Source organism: Danio rerio, chromosome 18, assembly GCF_052040795.2.
Source record: "Danio rerio strain M-AB ecotype USA chromosome 18, GRCz13ab, whole genome shotgun sequence".
NCBI lineage: Eukaryota > Metazoa > Chordata > Actinopteri > Cypriniformes > Danionidae > Danio > Danio rerio.
Genome location: NC_141038.1, coordinates 20,805,750 through 20,831,588, shown reverse-complemented (window position 1 = coordinate 20,831,588; position 25,839 = coordinate 20,805,750). Strand labels below are relative to the sequence as shown.

Sequence of the window (25,839 nt, the reverse complement as noted above, 5' to 3'; positions counted from 1 at the left end):
TATCAAGTGGGTCTCAGATCGGACAAAAAGCACTGCATTCAATTCCATTTCCCCCGCCATGTCTTCAAAATATGACAGTTTATTTTACCCTATTTTTACCCTATTATTTTACCCAAAAGAATTTCTGTGCTAGCCTGTTGTTACTGACGGCACTAGCAGTTACAAGTCTTTCATCTCATTTTACGCTTGAACAACTAAATGAATGCTTAAGTCTATTTACCTGAACGTATTGTAATTATATAACATAGATGCTGTAAAAACAACCTTGTGAAATTAAAAATAGTCACATTAAACTTTCGCCAGAAGTTTATCGTTAGCTTTAAAACTCTGCATATAGAGCCCATTATTTATTTATTCATTTACTTTTCGGCTTAGACCCTTTATCAAACTGTAGTCACCTGCACAGCGGAATGAACTGACAACTTATGCAGCATATGTTATTACGCAGTGGATGCCCTTCCAGCTGCGACCCATCACTGGGAAACATCCATACACACTCATTCACACACATACACTACGGACACATACACTTTTGACTTCTTGCTGTCGCTCGCATAGATGGAGGTTTCCAAGAAGTCGCTCACTCTCCGTTAAAAACGCTTGTTGCTTTGCTGCTGAAGTCGCTCACAGTGTGAATGAGGCTTAATTGACAACTAGCTACAATTTTTATTTTAGGTCAAGCCGCAAAAATGGTTTTAGTTTCATAGTTTTTTTTCACAGCTCTGGATTTATTTCATTAACACAACACAATACTCTCCTGAAGAAGTAAAGAACAACTGATCAAATATTACACAATTCGATGAGTCTCTGCATTGATCCCGTGGACCAGCCTGAACACCCACTGGTGACCCACTCACACCTGCAGCTTCTCTATGATGGACGTTCAGCATTCTCCAGCCTCTGATGCCATAGTCTGCAGCTGTGCATAAGAGATTTGGCCAGAGGAGAAATAGTCATCCCCAACTGAACCGGGATTATCTCAAGTGTTTTTTCCCTTCACTTTCGTCAATTGATGAAGTTTGTTCCTCGTTACTATCGCCACTGGATTGCTTGGTTTGGGACTCGTGGAGCTGCACGTCAAATAATTTGCTCTTCAGTGTTTGGACTTTCAACAGCGAAAAATTAAATAACACTGAACAGAACTACACTGAACTTCAACTCTGAAAACTGGACTGACATGGTTTCAATTTACTAGAGCTTCTATGTTAAGGTGCTTTGACACATGCAGTCTACATTGTAAAAGCGCTATTGATTTAAATAAAAACTTTTTCAGACTACAATAGAAAGACAACCAGCCCATTTAGAGATTAAACATTAATTTATATAAATCTTCTCTACACTCCTCAAGGCCTTAAATCTGTCTACAGCTAAATAAATGCATCTCTTTGCTCTTTCCAAGCGCTTTCCTTCCGAGCATTTATCTGTGTTCATGCCAGTACCAGTCCGGTTATTGTGCTTTTGCAGATTTAGCCTAATTACTTATCTCTGCTCACACCATCCTCTCATCTGCCACTTTTTAGTGTTATTATGGCTGATATTATTCCTACATGCACAATATAGATTACTCCCATCTGTGCTCTGATGTATAATGTCAAATATAGAATGAACTAAGCATAACTGTGCATTAACATCCCTACTAAGCATGATAAGAAATTGTTTAGCCGACAGTTCTGAATAAGCATGCAGCTGCGTCTGTTTTAAATCTCAAACTTTTTTGGCCTAGACATAGAGTCCGTAATGCAGTAAACAGTAAACCATAGCCTTTTGGAAGTATAAGCATAATTTATTAGCAACTTACTCGACAGTTCGGCGCAACAGGCAGATTTGCTCTGTCAGCTATTCTGATAGGCTCCCCCTTGTGATTTCATAAAAAAGCAGATCTGGATAATTACAGGATTTGCATTTAGGTATGCAAGAAATCACGTCCTCTTAGGAGCATCGGATATTATTAAAATTGAAGAGTTGTCAAATTAATGATGCATAATTTGTAAAAAAAAAAATGTAAGCACAAAAGGAAATTACATTTCTGATTCACTGTTGTAAATGATCATGTAAGTTAATTTTTTTTTTACAAATTTATTTTATTCAGGACATGTCCAGTGTAAATCTTCAATTTGTAAAGGGCTTTACTTGCATTAAAATTGCATTTTGTGGGTTTTATGAAAGATCTGTTGTAGAAATGATCAGCCTACAGTAGTCAGATGAGTTTTTATTAACTTTTAATAAGATAAATGAACTCACGTCAGATATATTGTGTTGTTAATGATTTATTATCAATATTAACGACATTATATATTATATACATAATGTGTTTTTATATTTAATAAATAACAATTATTATAATAATTATAAAAACAATAATTCATTATTGTTTATTTATAATAATAATACTAAAAATAAATATAATAAAAATGATTATATATATTTATAATTGTTTATTCAAATTATTAATGATAATTGTTATATTTAAAAAATAATAATAACAATTGTTATTATTATTATTATTATTATTATTATTATTTATTTTTAACATTAATATTATTAACAACAATAAAAATAGGTATTATTGTTATATTATTATTATTATATTAATTACAATATATAATTATTATTATATATTGTTATTATTATTATTATTACTGTTATTTTAAATAAACTATTATAAATTATTGTTATTATAATTATTATTATCATTATTGATTAAATATAACAAATATTATTATTATTGTTATCATTATTATTATTTATTCATTTTTAACATTAATATTAATAACAACAATAATATAGTAATTATTAATAAATGTATTATTATTATTATTATTATTATTATTATAAACAATGATAAGTACAAAGTTAAAATATTGAAAATGACCATCCATAGTAGGCTACGTTTATTTCATTTTTGCATGACAAGCTATTTTTATTTTTATTTTTTTACTCATACTGCTTTTGTACTGCATTTAGTGTGCCTTTCAAGTCAATATAATGCCTATATTGGCAACCCATGTGTACTTCTGTAACCTATAATGTAATCTGTCTGTACCATGGGGAATTGATTGGATAGTTAAAATGATTCACAAAAGCAGTATCTTACTCTTAAAGCTTGTTTACACAGAGAAAGATAATTATAAAGATGGATAATAACAACAACACAACAGTGTTCACACACCAACACACAATATTGTTCTGCTTATTCATGTTCATTCATCAGCAGGAAAATAATAGTTCTGAAACGGCAATGATATTGTTTCCACGTGCTGTTATTGTTATAGCTGTGTTGACTCTGCTATTCTCTCTGAATCAGAATGATTATTAAAACTTTATATTGTTGTAGTCATGATCTTCGGTTGTGAATGGGCATAAAGGTAATGTTCATGTCATTAAAACATTTTATTTCATGGGTGTTTTTCAAATTGCAATGCTTTTGCCCTAACGAGTTTTGATGGAAAAAATTTTAGCAGAATGAGAATTGTTGACATTTGTTTGTAGTTTGAAACGATATATTGTCTGGGCTGGTCATGTAAATTTAGAACAAAAACTGGTAAATACTGTATGCTGCCCGTTCTTTTTCTGTCCTATATACATAGAAGTAGGAAAGAAAGTAAAGGATTTCCAAATTTACTTTGACTTGAATTTCGTTGTTTTTTTTTTCTGGTCACCTTCTTGTAATTTGGAAATATACACCATTTCCTAATATTCAGAACAGCAACATGTTTCAAAAAATGTTGGGGGAGGAGCAATTTAAGGCTAGTATTCAGGTAATCCAGACTGCAACAAGTCTAAAAGCCAGGGTCTGTCAGGTTATATGGTTGAGTCAGTGCCCTTGGCGAAGGTAACTTGCACTTCTGTGATGGCACATGATGCGGAAACGTACATAGAGATTTTTTAGCACAGTGCCCATGCATGTTTTAACAAGACAAAGCAAACCCACATTGTTCACACATTACAAAGTCCTGGCTGTGGAGGAAGACTTGACTGGCCTACCTGCAGTCCCTACCTTTCTCCAAAAGAGAATGTTTGGTGCATTTTGAAGTGCAAAATGTGACAATGAAGACCCGTACTGTAGACTTGTTTAAAAGAAGAATGGGGCAAAATTACACCTGAAACACTTCATGTGCCTTCAGTCACTAAACATCTGAAAAGGAATGGCAACATACAAAGTGGTAAATGTTTTACTGTTCCAACTTTTTTGAAATGTGATGCAAGAACCAACACTGGAATTTGTGTTTAGAAAAACAAATCTAACAAATCATGAGAAAAATAAAAATCATGAGAAACACATTAAATAATGTTCGTTCTATTGTCAGCAATAACGTAAAAGTCAAAGTAAATTTAGAAATCACTACTTTCTTTTTTTAATTGTGTTTTCCATACTGTTTCAATTTATACTGATTTGGGGTTGTACAATTATTTTTGTATTTTTATGTATGTGTGTGTATTACAAATGATATCTACAGTTGAAAAAGATTTATTAGACCCCCTTTGATTTTTTTTTCTTTTTAAAATATTTCCCAAATGATGCTTTACAGAGCAAGGAAATTTTTACAGTATGTCTGATAATATTTATTCTTCTGGAGAAAGTTAGGTCACATGAGCCATTTTTAAAAATACTCTGTTCTGAGCAGCGAATGTGAATTTGTGCATTATTTTCCTGTCATTACTCACTTTCTAATCATATACTGTATATGCGATTTCAGATGCAGCCACAGTGTTTTCACATGGCTTTTTGCCTACTGTAGCACTTCCACACTGCTTTTTTTGGGGGGGTTAATTAAGTAGTACATCATCCATGTATTTGAAGCTCACCTGTTATTTTTGTTCTGTTTAGACAGTGTGAACACACTAATTACACTATTTATACTACAAAATGACAAGAATAGTTCATTATGCGAATTGGGACACAACTTATGTGACAGATGAAATGAAAAATGAGCGGGTTTTGTGATTTCAGGCTTTTCAGAGGAGGAGAAAGTTACCCTAAATAAAAAATCGATGAAATCCTGATGACTAAACACATTGTTTTATTACATTATTTCTTTTATCTATTAGTTTTTTCCACTTCACATTTTATTGCTTGTACTGGAATATGCTCCATATTTGATTGAATATTTATATAATAATAATAATAATAATAATAATAATAATAATAATAATATTAATAATCATCATCATCATCATCATCATAAAAATAGTAACAACGACAAGAACAATAATAATAATAACGACAACAACAACAATAATTTTAACATAATAATAACAACAACAATAACAATTATTATCATTATTATTATTATTATTATTATTATTTTGTTTTCTAAATGTTCCGTGTGACTATACAAGTTTATCAGTGACTATTTCTCCAAACAAATGTACAAAACGTGTATGTGTTGCGCTTGCAGTTTCAGCACCATGGTCTCTGACGTCACGTGAGTTTAAAAAGAGGCCGCGCGAGAGGCAGAAACATTCGGCAACAGAGTCGGTCGGTTTCAGAGGATGAACAGCTGCGCTGCGCTCTGACACCACTGCCTTCAAAACACGAGCAGCACGGCGAATTTGAGAAAACACAGTCCCGGACTCTTCTTCATGTAGTCTCCACCTTCATTACCAACGAGAAAGTGGACAGTTTAATTCCAAAGATGAAGATTATGGACGAACATTAAGCTGCTATTTCGGATCAAGGAAAGTAAAACACACCGAGACAAGGTATTTATTTTCTATTTCGCTTTTTATACCCCCCTTTTAAGTCACATTTACTGTAAAACACTGCAATATGCATAGGAAAATAATCAAAACTGATATGCGCCCAGTGTTGCTGAATCATATCAAAGCTGTAGTCTATTTGTTTCTGGATATATTGCTGAGTATCTTTTGAAATAGTTTTCGCAAGTCTTATTTACATCTTTTTGCTTTTAGATGATGTTGTAATAATTTACTCTTTGAATGTGCAGTGATAATTAAAATACCATTTTAAAATAAGATAATGTTTGCAATAATTGCAATGAATATATGGATGATTTTATTAATTACTTAATGTTTTTTTAATAGATAGCATATATTTACGTCATACTTTATTACTAGGCTCGATAATTAACTTAAATCTTTTAGAGCATGTTGTTATTAGTGTTATTGACTCATTTTGGGTGACAATATCGATAGTGTGAGGAACCTATATAGATACTGCCTATATTCATTTGTGAGGGTGTTGGGTTTTTTCTATAGCCAAAGCAGACGTATCGTGTCCAGAAAACTCTCAAGCCAATATCTTTATTCAGTTGAGCTCATTTTGGCTTTAAATATTTCAGCTGGGGAATGAGATTATGAATAAAACTAAAGGCGTATATGTCAATAAATGTGAATAAATCATACTTGATCTATCTATATTTTATAGCATCTTGCTAAGTAGGTATGTTGCTAGCTGCACTACACAGTATATAATAGGATCTTGTCAGTGTTTTGATGTGTGTGAAACCCATACACCCTTTCCGGGGTAATTTACAAGGCTGTAACTGTTCCGTTTTCATGGTAAAACACTAAGTGGTAAAATCGAGTTTATATATGCTAATGAAAACAACACACGTCAAGCATTTATTGCATTTTCAATGAATAGCATAAAGCATGAGACGCGGCGTGCGTACCCTTTCGCCCAGGATGGTCTTTTTTCCATTCGTTACTTTTAATTTAAAGTTTTGTATCCGCTAGATGGCTCTGTTGAGCAGTTTGATAGCCTTATTGAGATGTTTAAAGCTCCTGTGCATATCCAAACAGATGCAGCCCTGTAAATATAGCGATATAGCAAGTTTAGATGATATAGCAGATTCATTTTTCCCAGCAGCACAGTGTTTCCATATATAGACAAGAGTTGCTTTATATAAAACATAATTGGTTTGCCCTTCAGTGTTCCTTATCATACATGACTGTTTAAACCGCTGGGTGCTATTTTGTTGGACATCAGCTTGAGGTTTATTTTGTTACTTTATCAAGATTTTCCTTGTCTCAGCTTTTCAGAACTTTCCCTGACTGTTGAAACCTTGTTAAATGTCTCATAACAACGGCACTATTGACTTACAACTAACATAAATGAGGTATATGATGGAAAATAAGCTGTATTTTGGTCAAACAAAACAAAGGTGTTTCTTTTGTGCACATTTTGTGGTTAAATGTGTGCACGTCCTGTGTTAAGTTCAGAATTTGAAGAAACATATTTTATTGCATGCAAGCATCTGACTTGGATTTTGAAGATTTGCTTCTCCGTCTCTGGCTAAATGGGCTATGTTTGCCTGCGTGTTAGCCGGCTTGCCTAGACTGCATTATAGCCATCTGTCAAAAAGTCATAAATGTACTTTGCCAATACAGTAATGCAGCTTTTGTTTCTCAGTCTTGAGCTTTTAGCCTAATTAAACAGCAGTCTTGTCGAGAAGATATTCAGTAGTTGGCTTCTATTTATTCTGCCCAATTATTCCTTCCGGACAAACTTCTTTAGTTCCCCCCTTTTAGGAACATACATTAATATTGTAAAAATTGCTGTCTATTTGAATGCAGCTCAAGTCAGAGTTAAGTTATTCCTGGATTTGCTAATATAGGCCTCAAAGGTGAAAAGGTTCACAACTTATTTCCAGATTTTATTTAGCTGAATATAAGATCTGGTTATCATGTAAACACAGACACTACAAGTGACCACAGGATCATTAATAATACAATATCACAGTGACAATATCTAAATAAATGATGCACTCGGATTTAATGTAAATATGAAGATGATGACAATGTTTGACGATGCTGACGTCTTGCACCCAGTATGATATGACCTTGATGTGTTATGTTTTGAGTCCCGGGTTGCTGTCGTCAAGCCGAAACCTCTGTGTGACTGAGCATGCAAGTGTGTTAGCGAGATGGGAAGCTCAACAATGAGAAACCGAGCACTGCTTTGTGCAGCACCACTGGCCTGTGAGCTCTGATTCGTCCTGACAGCTCTTAATGACAGGGAAGCAGAGGCATTTTTGGTTTAATTTTCTGAGCTGTTTTGTAAAGGGAAGCTTGAACCAAGGGCATAGACAAATCCTTTGGTTCTTTTCAATGCCGTGCCTTTGCCGGTGGAGTTTCCAGTTTACAGTCTGCTAAACCCTTTCAGCTGGAAATCCTGATGTTTTCTTCAATCAATAGTCTTAATTAGTGCTGATTAATGAAGGAACACTGGCTGCACATTGCTAATAGTTGTTTGAATTCCCAAGGACAACGCTGTTTTAACTTTCTGCTTCGCCTGGCATTTTTTATGGTTTTGAATTGAAATGTGAATTTCTGACATGATTTTACACTGCTGCGAACTGTCTGCGCTTGAAGATTTTCAAATAACGACGTGATTGGTTTTAATTGGTTAGGTATTGGATCTGGTGAATTAAGGGATAGGAGTAGTTTTCAATTTATCGTTGCATTAGTATTCTGTGGCTATACACTGACTCGGATCAATGCAGAAAATGAGCTGCATCCTTTTGTTTTAGTGTTCAGATCTTATTTATTTTTATCCAGTCTGGTTAAACGCAATCGCAGGTTCGCAACAACATTAATGTATAGTCATGTCTGTTTCAGCCTTTGCATGATGATTTAGATGCTATTGGAGATTCATTTTTGAGTGATGTTTTTGTTTTACTCAAATGTAAGTTTAAACATTTCATAAATATTGCTATAATGCTATAAAAACTGGATAAAATGGCCTTGTTTTGTTGTGACCTTCATGAGAGGCTATGCTTAGTCTTCTTTTCTTTTGTGAAGATACCACGTTGTCTTATTTTTACGATTGACAAAAACAGTGATAATAAAGAACTGAAGACTAAGTGTACATGTGTGTTTTGAATTGAGCAGAAGCGCACAGTTTGCACAGTCGAGTTGAGATCGATTGTTCATGACCCTGTGTTTGATTGTACATGGCATCAATTTATATGAAACGGTTCAGATTTATCCCTTTGTGTTCTATCATTGCCGATGGGCTTACTTTTCAAGAACGATTGATGGAAACAAATGCTTATAATGTTCAAGGTAATGTTGAAAGAGCTACTAGATGCCGTACTGTACTCTTGATAGCTATATTTCTCCTGTTTTAACTTATGTTTATAGACATAATGGAGGCAGAACTGCATGAACAACTAGAAATAAAATCAAGAATGATTGATGGAAGCAAATGTTTATAGTGTTCAAAGGTTAAAGAGGTAAGAGCTACTACTGTATATGCTGTACTGTATTCTTGATAGCTATGCTTCTCCTGTTTTAACTGAGTTTATTTATATACAGTACATATTGGAGATAGGACTACATGAACAATCTGAAAAAATCTATTTTTATACTGACTTGATGACCCTTTTGACTGAAAATTAGTTTGTTTGAACATTGGCAGATTGCATGACATACTGAACATTATGTGTTATGCAAAATAGAAAGAAATAATTCTTATTTATGTTACATTCTCACATAATTAGATCTACATAGTCAATGGTTTCAAGTGTATTTTATAATTAAACCATCATAACAATGTAATCTTCATGACCTCTCCTGTCAGAATGGTAAATTGCAGGCTTTGCTCAATCATGACTGTGATCAGATATCATTTTTTTTGTTGTGTGTTTATTTGTTTATTGATAAAAAAACATGCAGCACATATTTATGAGTTTTCATTATCTGCATATCCCCACAAATGAAATGTCTTATTGTAGACAAAGAACGAAAAAGATCTTCAATACTTGTTCAGTCTCTTTTAAATTCCTGTACTTGTAAGCACAATCAATAAGGCTTTCTTAATGTTTCTGAATTCTATATTGAGCTCCTTTACGCACCTACGCTAAAGGAGATTTCCATTTTACTCTAAATATAAGTTCACGTCCTATTTGTACCCTATTTGTAAAACCACAACACAAAGCAGAAAAAAAAGAAAGAGACATTGTAGCAGATTATGTTTTATTATTAAACAGACTGTCTTTGTAGAACATAAAATGATGGATGAAACAGCAGCCAAGTAGACAGAGAGTGGATCATTTCCTAAATTGGAATGGGCATATGAAACGATGAGCCGTTCCTCCAGTAGAGTTCATTATATATGTAATGTTTTTTAAACATTTGATTCAGTGAGGGGTTCTCTTTTGTTAAAATCTGGAAAATTCCCACAAAATCTGTTGCTCTATCGGATTTAATGTAAACAATTTGTAGGTCAGACCTTGTTGTTTTATAGACTCAATATCTTACACAATAAAGGGAATAGTTAACCCAAAATTAAAAATGCTGTCATCATTTACTCACCCTTCACTTATCAAAAAGCTGTTTCAGTTTCTTTTTTATGCTGAACACAAAAGAAGATATTTTGAACAAAGCTGGAAACCATTAACCATTGACTTCACTACTATTTATGTTTTTGCTATAAATGTCATCAGTGTTTGGGGTAACGCATTACAAGTAACGCGAGTTACTTGATAGCATTACTTTTCTAAGTAACGCATTATTTAAAATAATTAAGTTATAATGTTTGAGTTACTTTTTTAAAAATGTAACTTGACTTACTTTTTTGATTAATTAATTTGCTTCTAAAAATAGTTTGCTGAATTAAAATTAGTGTAATCACGTTGAATGAGAATCAATGGGAAAATGAGCTCCCTGCAGTAACAGACAGAAACCAAGATGGCAGAGCCTTACATTTCTGTGATTATTTTGAAATTATGGAAGAAAAGGAAATAGTGGACAGGGATTTTACTGAACTAATAAGATGAAAATACAAAAGTAGCAAACACATTGCTTTTAACTTTTATTAATCTGTATATACGGCCTGTATAGCGTCAGGAATTCTCAGAGGGTAACATCATTCTTTTCTTATAATTAGTTTTTTTTATAGGTAAATGAAGGTGTAGGTTATACAATGTGTTATTAAATGTAGAGCTACTCTATTTAAAAAAAAGAAAAATTATCCTGCAACTTTTGAAAGCGATCAAGCCTCCGGCTGAAATGAAAAGTAAATCAAAAATAACTCAAAAGTAACGTAACGCATTACTTTCAAAAGTAACTTTTCGCAACATGTCAAAAGTTTCTGGTTTACAGCTTTTCATCAAAATATCTTCTTTAGTGTTTAACATAAACAAGAAACATATGAATGTTTGGAATTACGTGACGAGTAAATAAATAATGAATAAATTCAAATTTTAGGGTCAACTACTCCTTTAACCCTTGTGTACTGTTCAAATTGACTTACCTTTTGTTATGTTTGTGGCTGTTTTTGCCCCATTGACTTCCATTATAACAACATTTTTGACTGCAAAGACATGACATCAAATAATAATGTATTCTTGATTGTTGGTGTTTTTCGCTCTAGGGAAGAGGTCAAACTTCATTTTGTACTGTTGATCATCAGTTGGCAGCATTGACCCTTTATATAGGCCTGTGCAAACATGTTTCTGGTTTTTATATGGAGTTCTGTGGAGTAAAACATCTAATTATAGTGTCAGTGGGTAAATACACTTACTATATTTACTATGTTTTGAGAGCTGATATGCTTATTTTTTATTTTCTCAAACATACAGTAAGTGTGCAAAGGTCTGTCACACACACACACACACACACACACACACACACACACACACACACACACACACACACACACACACGTAAATACATACATACATACATACATACACATACTTTATATAACAATATATTTTTATCCAGAAACTTAGTTTTTTTGCTCTGCAACTGATGATCAATAGTAAAAATTTGTAAATGTACCTCTTCTTAACAGAGAAAACTAGCAACAATTAAGAATACATGATTATATGCTGTCATAAATTTGCAATCATAACTGTCATAATAGAAGTCAATAGGGCAAAATAGCCACAAACCTAGCAAAAGAGTAATCGATTTGCCCAGAGTGTATTGCTGAATTTTAGAAAGATTTCACAGCATTTTCCCAAAATATGTATAAAAATAAGACTCAAAAATCAATCAATTTGCTGAAACACAGAGATAGTTGTGGACAAAGTAACACTCAAAATCACCTCAGAGTGGATGAAAACATCCCAAAAAGCACATAAGGGTTAAAATGTCCTTGGTAATACAGTAACACTGAACACTATGACTCTGAAGATTGGGTCGTTGCTCAAACAGGTCTGGTAATATTTTTAAAATTACAAAAAAAACAAAAAACAATCCGAAAAATTAGTAATTTCATCTAATTTGATGTATAAACAATAATTTCCAGGTCATGTCTTGCATAATATAGTATCACTGGATGTAATGCAATGGCACTAAAGACAGTGTTCATTAGAAACCTTTGCTGACATAGTAAGACCTGACCTTTATTCTGCAAATCAAGCTGCTCTCTTAATGAGTCTGATAAATGCTGTTTTAGCCAAAGCATATTGAACATTACACATTGAACAAATACCCTGAGGTCAGAGTGAGAGCATTAAGAAATGTTAATGAAAAATATCAAGCCATTAGCAGAACCTTCTCGGGTCAACTTCTGCTCTGTAATTGAAAAAACTTGATGTATGTTTCTCCTTTCCTCTGAAGCAGAATACAGAAGCTTTTTTTTCCCGATCAAGGGCAGCCACAGTTTTCTTGACTGTCTGCGTCTTCCCTTTCCTTTCCTGTCCTTGTCAAGTGACCTCAGTCTGTATATTTTCATTGTGAACCACAGAGTTGCATGTCATCGCCTGTCTCGGGATGGCAAATTACGTTCTTTCAATTAAGATGTTTGTGTCAGTGCTTGGTCCCACAGATGTTTTTTTCTCCATGTTAACCCAGAGGTTAGTGTCTACACTTCCACCGGGAAGAAAATTCCCAAATCTAATTTATAAGAGGCATGCCAAACATTTTTAATTACAGAAAAGTACATGGATAGAGTGCCTGGCATTTGAACGTACAAAAAAAGATGTATTGTGCACAATAAGATCAACAGATCCTTTTTATTAATGACCTGAATGGATTTTTTAAATAAAGTGAGAGGGTGTAATTGTACTTTAAGGGCTCAAGTGAAACACGATGAGCGTTCCTCAGGTGAAAGGAAGCTCATATATTTTATGTTTGGACTGAATACTTATTAATAATCAATTGTTTTGAACTACATTTGTCTAACAGAACACATGAAAGAGGAAGAGTTTTTAGACAGACATTTGAGCACTTTTTCTTTGTAAATACATTAGTGTCAAAAAAAGTCAGTCATTCAGAGTGAGACTTGTATGATGCGTGTAATTGGTGGTAGATGGGCAAACTGGCTCCTAAATGATCAAATACTTTATGAAATAAATGTAACCAGGCAAGACATGAAAAAGATTTCTTGCTCTGATGATTTGAAAATGCTCCAACTCTAGTGATGTGAGTCTGGAGCCTCAATCTAAGCTTGGACTCGGCAAGATTTTTTGTTGTTTTTCTTTTTTGAAAGGAAGTAATATTTTTTTAATAGTTGCATCTATAACTAAACAATTAGCATTCATTATAGCATTAAGCTCTTTTCAACATTAATACTACCATGACCACTACTTCCACTATTACTACTAATTATAATAACATAAAACATAATAATGAAAATAGTTGAAAGAATTTTGAAGAATCATGCAACAACACGAAGCCTGCTTTTGTATTGCGATTATTTCATTTTTTGAGATAACCCTGACAATTGGTTTAAAAGGCAGTCAAAATTTGCCATGCAAATTAGAGATATTTAAGGATGTAAACAAGTGTCAGTCAATGATTAACATGTTCCCATTCTAGCTATTTTTTTTAAGGAGAATTATTTAAAAATATTTTGTAAGCTGTTTGGTCAGAACTGTGTAGAGGTATAGGTGTAGGTAATAAAGACAATAAGTCTCTTTTATATTTTCCTGACATTAAAATAGGACCCAAATCCCTCCCATTTTGAGGCCGACCGCAACAAGATGTAGGAGTGCGGTTTCTCCACCCACCAAATTGATTGTCAGCCGCGTATTAACATGTCTCCATAATAATGCTTATAATCATATCAACAAGACAGGATGTGTGCAGCTCTCTGTGATCATCAATAATCATCAAATGTGTGTGTACGCTAGGCATGGGCCGGTAAAAGATTCTGACGATATGATAAGCTTGGATATAAATGTCACGGTTTGACGGTATTGTGATTGCTGCTCTAAAATATGTTCTTTTTAAATGTCTGGGTAAAAAACTAAATCTTTTCCCCCATTGAACACAATTATTTTATTTTGAATAATATTATTTTTATAATATTTTGCAACTGTAAATATGTCAGACTGAATGATTAAAATGAATGCTGCTCACTGTTAGACATTTCAAAGGGTTTTTACAGTAACTTACTGGCAACACTGTTGCCAGTAAGTTACTGTATTTTAGATTTACAGTATACAACTGTAAATCCGTTTACAGCATGTTACCGTAGTGTCTGAAAATGGTTAACTACTGTAAAAACCTAAGTTAACAGTTAGCTACTGTAAACCTTTTAATTTTGTCCTAAATATTTTATAATATAATTTTATTAATATTATTTTAATACAATAGACCTAAAAAAGACACAGTTACAAAATATAAACAAAATAAACACTCTTTATTTAAAACATTGGAGATGCTTAAAACAAGCTTAAAAATGTGTAAAAACATTACATTTCAATCATTCAAAATATTTTATTTTAAGAAAAAAAACATTGAAAATGACAAAGCACATTAACATACATGTACAAAACTAATTTAAGTGTCTGACCTGCATATTGTTGAGAAAAAAAAACCCAATTGTACTAAGTACTACTGACATTAAACCAGACACAATTACAAAATATTTCATTCTTTAAAACATTAATAATGCTTAAAGCATTTAAGGAAAATGTGTGAAAATTACATTAAGCAATAAAATCAACACATTAAAAATAAATAAATCACACAAAGCACTAGAACATATATGTACAATAAAAATGTAAACTTCTGAATTGCATATTGTTGGAAAAATAAATATTTGTAACTATTAGCCGACTCAGAAACAACCCAACTTTAAAATATTACTAATTCTGGTGTCAAATGCTCAACAAGGTCTGAATTCACATGTTCAAATGCAATTCATCTTTATTTCTATTGCACTTTTACAATGTAGATCAATGATGTCAAATCAGCTTAACATAGAAGTTCTTGTAAATTGAAGCTGCTTCAGTCCAGTTTTCAGAATTGAAGCAGTAAATGTTACTGCTGAAAGTCCAAACACTGAAGAGCAAATCCACCGATCCACCAATCGTAGCCAAGCGATCCAGTGGCGACAGTGGCATGGAACAAACTTCACCAACTGACGAAAGTGTAGAATAAAATCCCTTGAGAGATACCAGGCTCAGTTGGGCACGACCAGTTCTCCTCCAGCCAAACTTGTGCAAGGCCGCAGTCTAGGCACCGGAGGCTTGAAAGTTCACCAGCGGGTGGTCAGGCTGGCCCATTGGATCAATGCGGAAACTCATTGATCACATGTGTCTTTCAGGATTCACTCCTCCATGACCACCACAGCATCTGGTCAGGATTTGGCCCAGTCCAGGATTATGAAGAACTCTGGATAAGGACAAACAGACTAACATCAGCATAGAAGAAGCTTGTTTAAAAAAAATAAATCATATACTGGTTAATTATTTTGAAGCATGGCAGCTAGGTTGGGCTAGTTTTCAGCTGGTACTGAGCAACTGGCTCCTGCTCATAACCTGCTCACTACCATGTTTAAAAGATAACTAACCAGAATGTCCTGTTAATTTTTTTCCCTAACAAGGTTTTACAAAAACATTGTAGCATTTGTGATGGGTTGATTCACTGCAGGACAGATTAGACTATTTGTTTTAAGTATTCCTAATAAACTAAAACTGACTGAATACTGATACAATTATTGAGAGTGTCTCACCTAATCCAAGTTCTCAGTTAGCTGGTGAAAGAAGGATAACTCACTGTTGTTCATGGTTGTCATTCTCTTCACTACTTCTCCTGCTATCTTCTGGCTCACTCTGGTTGTTGCTGTGCATTTTGTTTCATCCTCTGGAATTATTTATACAAAAAATTTTATTATTTTATTTATTACAAAATATTTAGGCAACATGAAATGGGGAAAAAGACATTTAATACATAGACAAATGCATGTATCCCAATACTAATTATTGTATTTTGAAATGTCTGACCCATGACAGACCTCAATCTGCTCAAAATATTATAAACAAAGATGAAAAAAAAACCCTACTAAATGGTTTAATAAAAAAGGGAAAAATATGTTTTTATTTAGCTAGCAACTAAACATGTGACACATTTTGTATTAAAAGTAACGTTACTATATTGAGAAACAAATAGATGTACAGTACTTACTGTTGTATGAGGTCCAGTTTGCACAGGCAGGCTCCCAGTATTCTATATTGAGACCATAAAAAAGCCCAAAATACAGATAAGAATACCATGCTACAATCCACAACCTCCACACAACTTTTTTTTTATCTGTTTACCTTGGTTGCTTACTGGTCTTGCTTATTTTTTAAGCATAAGGCTGTGCTGATCAAGATGTTCCTCCGAAATGCTGTTTGTTTCTTCAGACAAAACCTGCTGCTGTGCCAGTGCCATATCTAAACAGAAAAAAATATAATGGTAACAATTATGTTAAACCAAATGTCAAGAGTTGTGATAAAAAATAATTAGCAAACAATAAATAGCAAAAAGGTGGTTATTAGCATAATGCATAGAGGTAAAATTGGTTTTATATTAGCAGATTCAGACTTCCCCCTTAATAATTTAATTTCAAAAAAGTATTATTTGCAAACTCTAAATAGCGAAATCATTTTAGCAGCTAATGACTATCAAAGTACAACATGCTCACGGTCAAATAAACAGTGTTAATGTTGATTTCAAGTCATACTGGCATGCTAATTCTGATCGAATATTCAAAGTAACATGGTAAACAGTATAGAGTCTTCTAAATGAACGAATGTGGGAATATAAAACCAACTTTACCTCTATGCATATTGTATAGATTTACGTTAACGTTCTTATAGGTTACGTCGCGATGTTATTTTCTCAAGCTAACGTTATAAGTTACTCTAAACCAGAGAAAAATAAGTTCACAACATCTAATATATATATATATATATATATATATATATATATATATATATATATATATATATATATATAGTATAAATCAATATAAGTTAAACGTTGCACGTTAAAATGAGTTTGAGTCCAATTCAGTATGAACTTAGCTCAGTTTAGCTAACAGTTAACATTACCATTTTAAGATCGCTTCAGCCAATGTTGCCGAGCAAACAAATGCTAATAGAGGTGCTCAAATCAATGTCGAGTGTTGTCAGCACAGACAGACGCGCTTTTACCTGGATTATTTGATGGTCTTTCATTCATATTCTTCTGGGGGAAAACACTCTCTGCCGGACCGTTGTCTCGTGCTAAGTGTCCTCCAAAACTGTCTGCATACCTCTGGTTCCCTCCTAAACCAAAACCCGCTGCAACACCGGTTCCTATGTAAATAAATAAAAAGATATGACGAGAACAATGGCTAATAGTCATAAACAGTCTTATTTAAAGTAATAGTAGTGTTAATGTAATAAATTAAATAAAGGTAACATCTTAATAGATGATATATTTCTCAAATGAGCGAAATAACGCCAAGCCAGAGAAAATAATAATAGCCAACTTTATACTTTACTTTGTTCTATTCTCGTCCACAAAACATTCTGTAAAATGAAACACTGCCTCAGCTTACCAGAGTAAAGTTTGTTAAATCCAGAATGTTCTTCAGGCACACTAATAAATTGTCCTCCAGAATTGCTCCAGGGTCCTCAGGCAAAATGTGGTGCAGAGTAGTCGAATCGCCGCAAGGTGGCGTTGAAGCAGTTGTGGAAAATACAGTATAATACACGAATTTTTACAAATACAGTACATCGCTGTATATGTTGTTCGACGTCACACTAAATTCCCATAATGCAACGGTAAATACAGTTATTTACCGTAAAAGGAATTTGCAGTATTATACTGGGTGAAATACAGTAAATAACTGTGTAATTTACAGAAATGTCTAACAGTGCTGTCTTCATTAGTTTCAAAAAGACAGATTTTAATTTAATTAAAATGGAATTCATGTGCTTTCATTAACACACAATTTAAAATATTTTCTGCTGGAGATACTGTTGTCTTAAAAAAAAATCTTACAGAAACCTTGAGAACAGTATAGCAGAAAAAAATTTGATGGTTTAAAAACTTTTGACTTTTTCAGACCGCGAATATCTTGAAAACGGTTATCGTCCCATGTCTAGTGTCTGCTGTTTGTATGTCTGTGCATAAGTGAACTTTGTAACAACGTTGTGAGTGACTCATTGTTGCAACTCCACAACAAATATATCAAATAATAATCATTGGTAAAGTTCTTACTGTAGTATTTCTCACAAATGTTATGTGCCATCTGCTTCCTTTTTGTCTGTCACTGTGCTGTTTATCTGACGCAGCCGAGGTGGAGATTGAGGCACACTCTGACAGGCACGTGGGAACAGTGTCGCCACTGGCTTGCATGGTTCTGAACTTGTAGAGCTTCACATTGTTTAACTGCTCTTCAGTGTTTGTACTTTTAGCAGTGCAAATTAAACCACACTGAACTGAACTACACTGAACTTAAACTCTGAAACCTGGACTGACACTGTTTACTATAATCTTCTATGTGAAGCTGCTTTTACACAATCTACATCGTAAAAGCGCTACAGAAATAAAGATGAAGTGAATTGAACGGTGGGCAGGGAGAACTAGCATTAAAGGCACAGCCATCAAAAACAGCTACACTGTGTTCAGAGCAGAAAACCTAATATTCTAAAAGCTATAATAAATAATCTGATGGGTGTTTTGAGCTGAAATTTTACAGACCAAATCTGGAGACACAAAAGACTTATAGTAAATCTTGAAAAAGTGGGTTAAATAGGTGCCCTTTAAATGATTCATTTCACAGCTTCAAAAAACTTGCACCTATTTGTTTGCATGTAAAATAAAAAAAAGGTAACAAACTAGGCTTATACTGTAAGTGACATTATTAAAACAGACAATTAAACTGTTAATCACAATTATTCCTACGTGACCAGCCTAATTATTGTTTTTCTGATCTAATAAATTTAGTCTCGGTGAGCATAAAATACTTTTTTTTTTTTTAATTAAATGGAATGAAATTTGCTTCCTACATCCATCCAATCCCAGGAGCTCCACAGACTAAATGATATGATAATACTTAATGTGATGAATCTAAAAGCTTTCCACAGCTAGAGAGATGAGAATTCTGAGTAAAACAATCATTCACATCACAGTGCACTTTTAGCACAGATGGCGAACGAAAAGTCGCACAACGCTAAGTTCATGGGGAACAGGAATAGAATCAAATAAAGACGGCCTGCGAGCATCTTTAAGCAAAGCTAATTAACAAGCACTGATGTGAGCTTATAGCGAGGCTCAATAGAGCTCGTCACTCCGATGCCAACTCCACACCTCTTAGCCGCGGCTCTGCCGGGTCCTGAATAATGCACTCATCAGGTCTTTTCCCGGCGGTTGTAATGACAAGCAGCTCTCCCTTGAGAATCCACTGACTTTTTACAAATACTGCTGATGGTCCTGCTTACATCTGCCACTTATCTCAATCAGAGCAGTATTACCATAAAGACCAGCTCTCAGAGCCTCCCTGACCCACTCGGCAGAGATGCCGTCACACCACGGGACGCTTTTTATGAGGAATCATCACCAGCGTGGAAACTAAAGGCACTCTGTTTTGTAATTGAAGTGGGTAAGCGTCGTCATTTTTAAAGCCACATATAAATCTTGCCTTATAAAGAAAGGTTACATTAATGCAAAATTGAGTAGCTCACAGAAACCAGGCCATCTGCTTGTTGGCTCCACTGGAGCTCGGAAGTTATAGCATCATTTTGGATTTGGATTGAGTTGGTTATTCATTAACATTACAGGCTTTCACTTACGGCACCCATTATGAGCAGTGTAGCCCCAGGACTTCATCCAGCCTTTACTGTAAACCAAGAGTGGCCCTGAATTGTGTATTATAAGAGTCATAATTTACCATTGCAATCCCAGAGAGTGTGTCCCCCCATTAACTTTATGCTTTATCGCTTCAAGCTATTCCTGTCCCAGCACTCACAATGGAGAGACCTAAACAAGCTCAGCGTAGCATGGATCCGTCTTGTATTGTGAGACATCTTAATGGATGTACCGAGGTCTGTTCCTCTCTGGTACTTTGAGTTCTGCACGTTCTAGACAGTTTGCTGTTTCCTGTTTTAGTTGACGGTAGCTCTCAGTTACTTTTGAGAGGTTTATGTACTGCCGTTCTGAAACCACACTGATGGTTAAGCCTCGTGACTCCGTCTGAACTCATCATACGTTTCATTTTTTTCAAACCCAGCGTGCTCTCTGCTCAAGTATGGATGGCATGATTGGTAAATTACTATTCTCCGCACAGGCTCTGGGAGTCGTTAGAGTTGAACCTGCAGACGTCTCCATCACTCAGGAGAGAGGACATTAGCCATTCTGCGTGAGCCGCTTCACTCCACACCCTGCAGGAAACCTCTTTCTTTATTCTGTTAATATTTTCGCTGTGAAGTGGTAAAAGACTGCACATCGGCTGTTCATTTGACTGGAGTTCTGGAGCAGCAGGACCAGTGTTGAGTTTAATTTCCTCGTCTAAACCCCGCTGGGGCCCTGGGGCGGGATCACCTGGGTGGAAATTGCTTTTGGTGTTTCCTTCTGTCCTGTCCTAGGCCAGACAACTGTGCTCAGGGACATCTCATTTGAACTTGTACCGTCGAACAGCACAGTGCTTTTGATGACATCCAGAGGTCTGAAAGAAGAAGAAGAAAAAAACACTTCTCCATTATCTCTCGTGCAACTCTCTTGTTTGAACTTTTAATGAAACAAGAGCTTGTTACAAAAGACGTGTTAGCTTTTAATATTTCACATATGTTATAATGAGCGCACAGTTCTATACACACAACCATTGCACATTTGTGGCCAATTATATCATCTTTAATGAAATCCTAACATCAGCCAGGGAGGCTCTTTGCATTCTCTTCACATGGAAAACGTCTGTGCTGGACGTTTATGCCTTTATACTTTTGATATGCCAGAGGCGGTTGTTTTTGTCAAATGACCTACTGTGACCTTTAATGGTATGTAGTGCCATGGGCATTTTCACAGCTTTGTTTTGCTTTCCTGCATTGCAATATGTGTATGTGTATGTGTGCGTGTGTTTTGACATATTTGTCCCCCCTACCAATCACTTGAACATATGACAAAGGCATACAAGACTGCCTTAAAGGGACAGTTCACCATAAAATCAAAACCCTGCCGATTACTTTCATGTCATTTCAGCCTCCATAACATTTATTTTGAAGAGTGTTTAAACTGTTTCTGTCAGTCAACCTCCAAAAAACAATCAGGAGAAAGAAATATATAACAGTTGAAACAAGAAGTTCTCATTCACTCTAACAAAAGGCAAATACCCATTTAAAAAAAAAAATGTCTGATGGTAAATCATACTAAACGTTTACTATTTTAGGTCCGTTAGGATTACCTAAATGATTTATATTTGCTAAATGCCAAAATAATGAGAAAAATTTTTTTTGTAGAATTTTTAATTAATTTCTAGACAGTCAAAAGTTTACATACATTTCCTTGGTATTTTTTTTTAGCTTTGATTTTAAACTGTATAACTTTGGTCAAATGTTTTAGGTATCCTTCCACAAGCTTCTCACAATTGTTTGAAGGAATTTCGGCCCATTCATCCTGACAGAATTGGTGTAACTGAGTCAGATTTGTTGGCTGTTTTGCTCGCACAAGCTTTTTCAACTCTGCCCACAAATTTTCTATAGGATTAAGATAAGGCTTTGTGATGGCCACTGAGTTAAAGCACATTTTAACTAATTTGGCAGTATGCTCAGGGTCATGGTCTGTTTTGAAGACCCATTTGTGGCCATGTTTTAATTTCATGGCTGATGTCTTGAGATGTTGCTTCAGTATTTCTACATAATGTTCTATCTTCATGATGCCGTCTATGCTGTGAAGTGGACCAGTCCCTTCTGCAGCAAAACAGCCCCACAACATGATGCTGCTGCCCCCATACTTCACAGTTGGGATGGTGTTCCTAGGCTTTTCACTTTGTCCTCCAAATGTAAAACTGGTCGTTATGGCCAAACAGTTCAATATTAGTTCCATCAGACCACAGGACATGTCTTCAAAAATTAGTCTTTTTCCCAGTGTAATTTTGCAAATAGTAATCTGGCTTTTTTTGTTGATTCTGGCTTGTTGATTTCCCCATGTTGTTACACAAGGAAGCAGTGTGTTTGAGGTTTTCCTTAAATATTATTCTATAGTTGTGCCTCCAATTAACTCAAATGTTGTCAATTTGCTAATCAGAAACTTTCAAAACCTTGACACCATCATCTGAGCTTGTTCAGAGGCATAATAATCTTATTGTATGTAAAGTTATAACAATTTCTCCAAAAATATCTCTCTCATTATTCTGCTATTAAGCATAACAGAAACAAGTTTGATAATCCTAACTAACCTAAAAGAGAAAAAGTTTAGTCTCATTAATATCTGACTTTTTTAAAATGGTTATGTGCCTTTTTATTCAATGTATGCAAACCTCTGGTTTCAACTGTACGTGCTCCAGCCTTTTGAGAAAAAGCAAAACAGGCTTAAACATGTTTGACTGCAGTTTGATGTGCAAGAACTTCTGTTCTTTTTCACAATAATGATATTTACAGGGCCATATTATCAACAAATAAAGGATTCATTTTGTTTAGTTTTTTGTATAACGCCAAATAAATACCACAAAATAACTAAACTAGCTTTTTTTATATGGAGAACGTTTTATGTGTGTGTGCAAAAAGGATGTGTATCTGAAAACAGCACAATATAAGGCAAGGCAAGGCAAGTTTATTTATATAGCACATTTCATACACAATGGCAATTCAAAGTGCTTTACATAAACAAGAATAAAAGAAACAAGTAAAATAAAATTAAAAACAAATAATAAAAATGCGTAAAAACAAAACAAAACATAAAAACAGGTAAAATGTGATATGAAAGAATGAAGAAGAAGAGAAAAACATGATAGTGCTATCTGTCGGACACAGCACAGTGCTCATTCAGTAAAGGCACAGCTAAACAGATGTGTTTTCAGTCTTGATTTGAATGTGCCTAATGTTGGAGCACATCTGATCATTTCTGGAAGCTGATTCCAGCAGCGAGGGGCGTAGTGGCTAAAAGCCGATTCACCCTGCTTTGACTGAACTCTTGGAACTTCTAGTTTATATGATCCTAAAGATCTGAGTGATCTGTTAGGTTTGTATTGAGTGAGCATATCTGTGATCTGTGATTGAGTGAGCATATCTGTGATATTATAATCATTATATACCCTAAATAACGTATTTCAAGTTTGCAAAAATGTAGACAGCACCCTCTATTGGATTTGTCATCTGAAAAGAGCAACAGAATGTACAAGAAGCTATGTATTTTACACAAATGCAAAAATGTAGGCTGGAGCAGATGTTTTCAATGAGCCTGGAGTGGGTTTAGAACAACAGATTCATAAGTTGATTGAGACCAGTCTTTTGAATGGCCATGATCTAAATGCACTGCATTGAGCTGCACTAACAGAGCAATTGCACAAGTGCTTCTTTTAATCAAACCAAACCTGCTAATGGTGAACACACATTGACAAAGTGTACTTGCACCCTCATGATTTGATTACAGTGGGTATTTTGCAATATTGCAATTGAATGTTACCTCATGTCATTGTTTAAACAATACTTCTGTCAGTTATATGACAGAAACATGCAAATGCCATACACACTCAGAAGTATAGAATAGTGCACTGTATAATATTAAAATGTAATGATTATAATGTAATTTCTAAATATTAAACCTCCTCAACATTATTAAAAAATACATACTATCTCACCGTGTAATTTTTTGTTTATTAGACATCTAATGCAGAGTTCAGACTACATGATTTTCAAAATAATCGTGTCACAGTTATTTTCCCACTGCATGACTATCTGGGCTAACGTTTTGTCGCTGCTTTGTTTACACTGCAAGATGTATCGGTGACTGGGAGTTTCACACTGCATGACTTTACTAAAGGAGAATTGCTGACAACTTTGCCCAAACTACATCTCACAACCAAAAACACATTGTATATCTTTTGTTATTAATAATGAGAAAGAAGTCTTTAATGAGGTAAAAAACTTTACATATTTGCTCACCTTGGTGTAAAGGGAATTAGCAATTTCTCCACAACTTTTTTTTTTTTCGACATGGTTGTGATATTGCTCAGATGACACATCAAACAGACATGGGTGCTCCTGCCAAATAAACACTTGTTTTTCCTCCATTTCTTGTGTCCAAATAGACCAAAAATAAGCGCTTTTAACTTCTCCCCCAACCTCCCGCTGGCCTGCAGGTACCCATGCTAGTGAATGCTGCTCCCTCATTGGCTGTAGGAGATCGGCGATGTTTTTTTTTCAGTCAAAACTCATTTCACATGGCATGATGTGAATTGCCGACAGCTCCAGATATTTAGCATGCCAAATATCTCATAGGCATCGGCGACTCACTGGCGATTCTCTCAGATCGCATCTTTAATAGTGCAAGGAGTGTGATTGTCACTCGCGTGAAAGAGCACTGAGTTACCTGTGATTTCAGGCATTAGTCTGAAATTTCTCAAAACCTGTTGGCCAGTCAAAATCGGGGCTAAAATCATGCAAAAGAGATGTGACATTCTAAAGATAATAGATGTCTTATGCCATCCATCCTACATTGTAAACACAGGACAGACAAAACGCTAACACAGATAGTCATGCAGTGTGAAAACATTCGTGAAACGACTACTTTGAAAATCATGCAGTCTGAACTCGGCATAAGAATAGCCCAAAACTAAATACACAGATTAGACAGACTTGATGACTAGTCTGGTATTGCGCATCTATTACTTTATGTTATTAATAGACCTCTATTAAATTTGTATTAGACTTTGTTTAAACATACAAAAAATACTTGGGATGTGACTGATGTTGTTTTTTCACTGAGTTGCAGTTCTAGTATGTTCTAGTATTAAATTATTTTCATGATCTGAGGTATGTCACACGAAACAGTCAAACTCAAATAAGAAACATTTAACAGTGAATAAACATGAACCTGTGATAACCTGTGGTTATCATTGTCACTCTCACCGTTTCAAAAATAGAAACTGTGTTTGTCACAGTCATAGATGGCTAAGACAAAAACTCAGATTATCATGAAATAGATAACTTTTAATCCTGATTCACAATGCCGTATTGCATGTTGTTAGGACACATTTTAATGGTAAAAAAAAAAAAATTTGCCAAATAATAAGCAAATGATTATTCATTCATTCATTTTCTTTTCGGTTAGTCCCTTTATTAATCTGGGGTCGCCACAGCGGCGGAATGAACCGCCAACTTATCCAGCACATGTTTTACGTAGCGGCTTAGTCCCTTTATTAATCTGGGTTCGCCACAGCGGAATGAACCGCCAACTTATCCAGCACATGTTTTACACAGCAGATGCCCTTCCAGCTGCAACCCATCACTGGGAAACCTCCATACACACACATACTCTACGGACAATTTAGCTTATTCAATTCACCTACAGCACATGTCTTTGGACTTGTAGGGGAAACCGGAGTACCCGGAGGAAACCCACACGAACACGGGGAGAGCATGCATACTCCACACAGAAATGCCAGCTGACCCAGCCAAGGTTTGAACCAGTGACCTTCTTGCAGTGAGGCGATTTTGCAACCCACTG

At 34.8% G+C, this 25,839-nt stretch overlaps 1 protein-coding gene and 1 long non-coding RNA gene across 4 annotated transcripts in view; one reads left to right on the top strand and one right to left on the bottom strand.

The window, feature by feature from the left end:
* Positions 1-5,460: 5,460 nt before the first annotated feature.
* megf11 (multiple EGF-like-domains 11) overlaps positions 5,461-25,839 on the top strand; it is a 265,068-nt gene continuing 244,689 nt past the window's right edge. For both annotated transcript variants that reach the window (XM_087293061.1, XM_087293060.1), the window contains exon 1: positions 5,461-5,703. The gene's annotated coding sequence lies outside the window, so the exon portion shown is untranslated. The remainder of the gene's footprint in view (positions 5,704-25,839) is intronic.
* Positions 14,621-17,398, bottom strand: LOC137488272 (uncharacterized). 2 transcript variants are annotated; one of them, XR_015514882.1, is made up of 5 exons: positions 17,346-17,398; positions 16,467-16,583; positions 16,333-16,374; positions 15,881-16,011; positions 14,621-15,540 (listed from the first exon to the last, which is right to left on the bottom strand). It is a non-coding gene; the product is annotated as an uncharacterized LOC137488272 (long non-coding RNA). The 2 variants fall into 2 exon arrangements; XR_015514881.1 differs by having other exon boundaries at positions 15,925-16,011.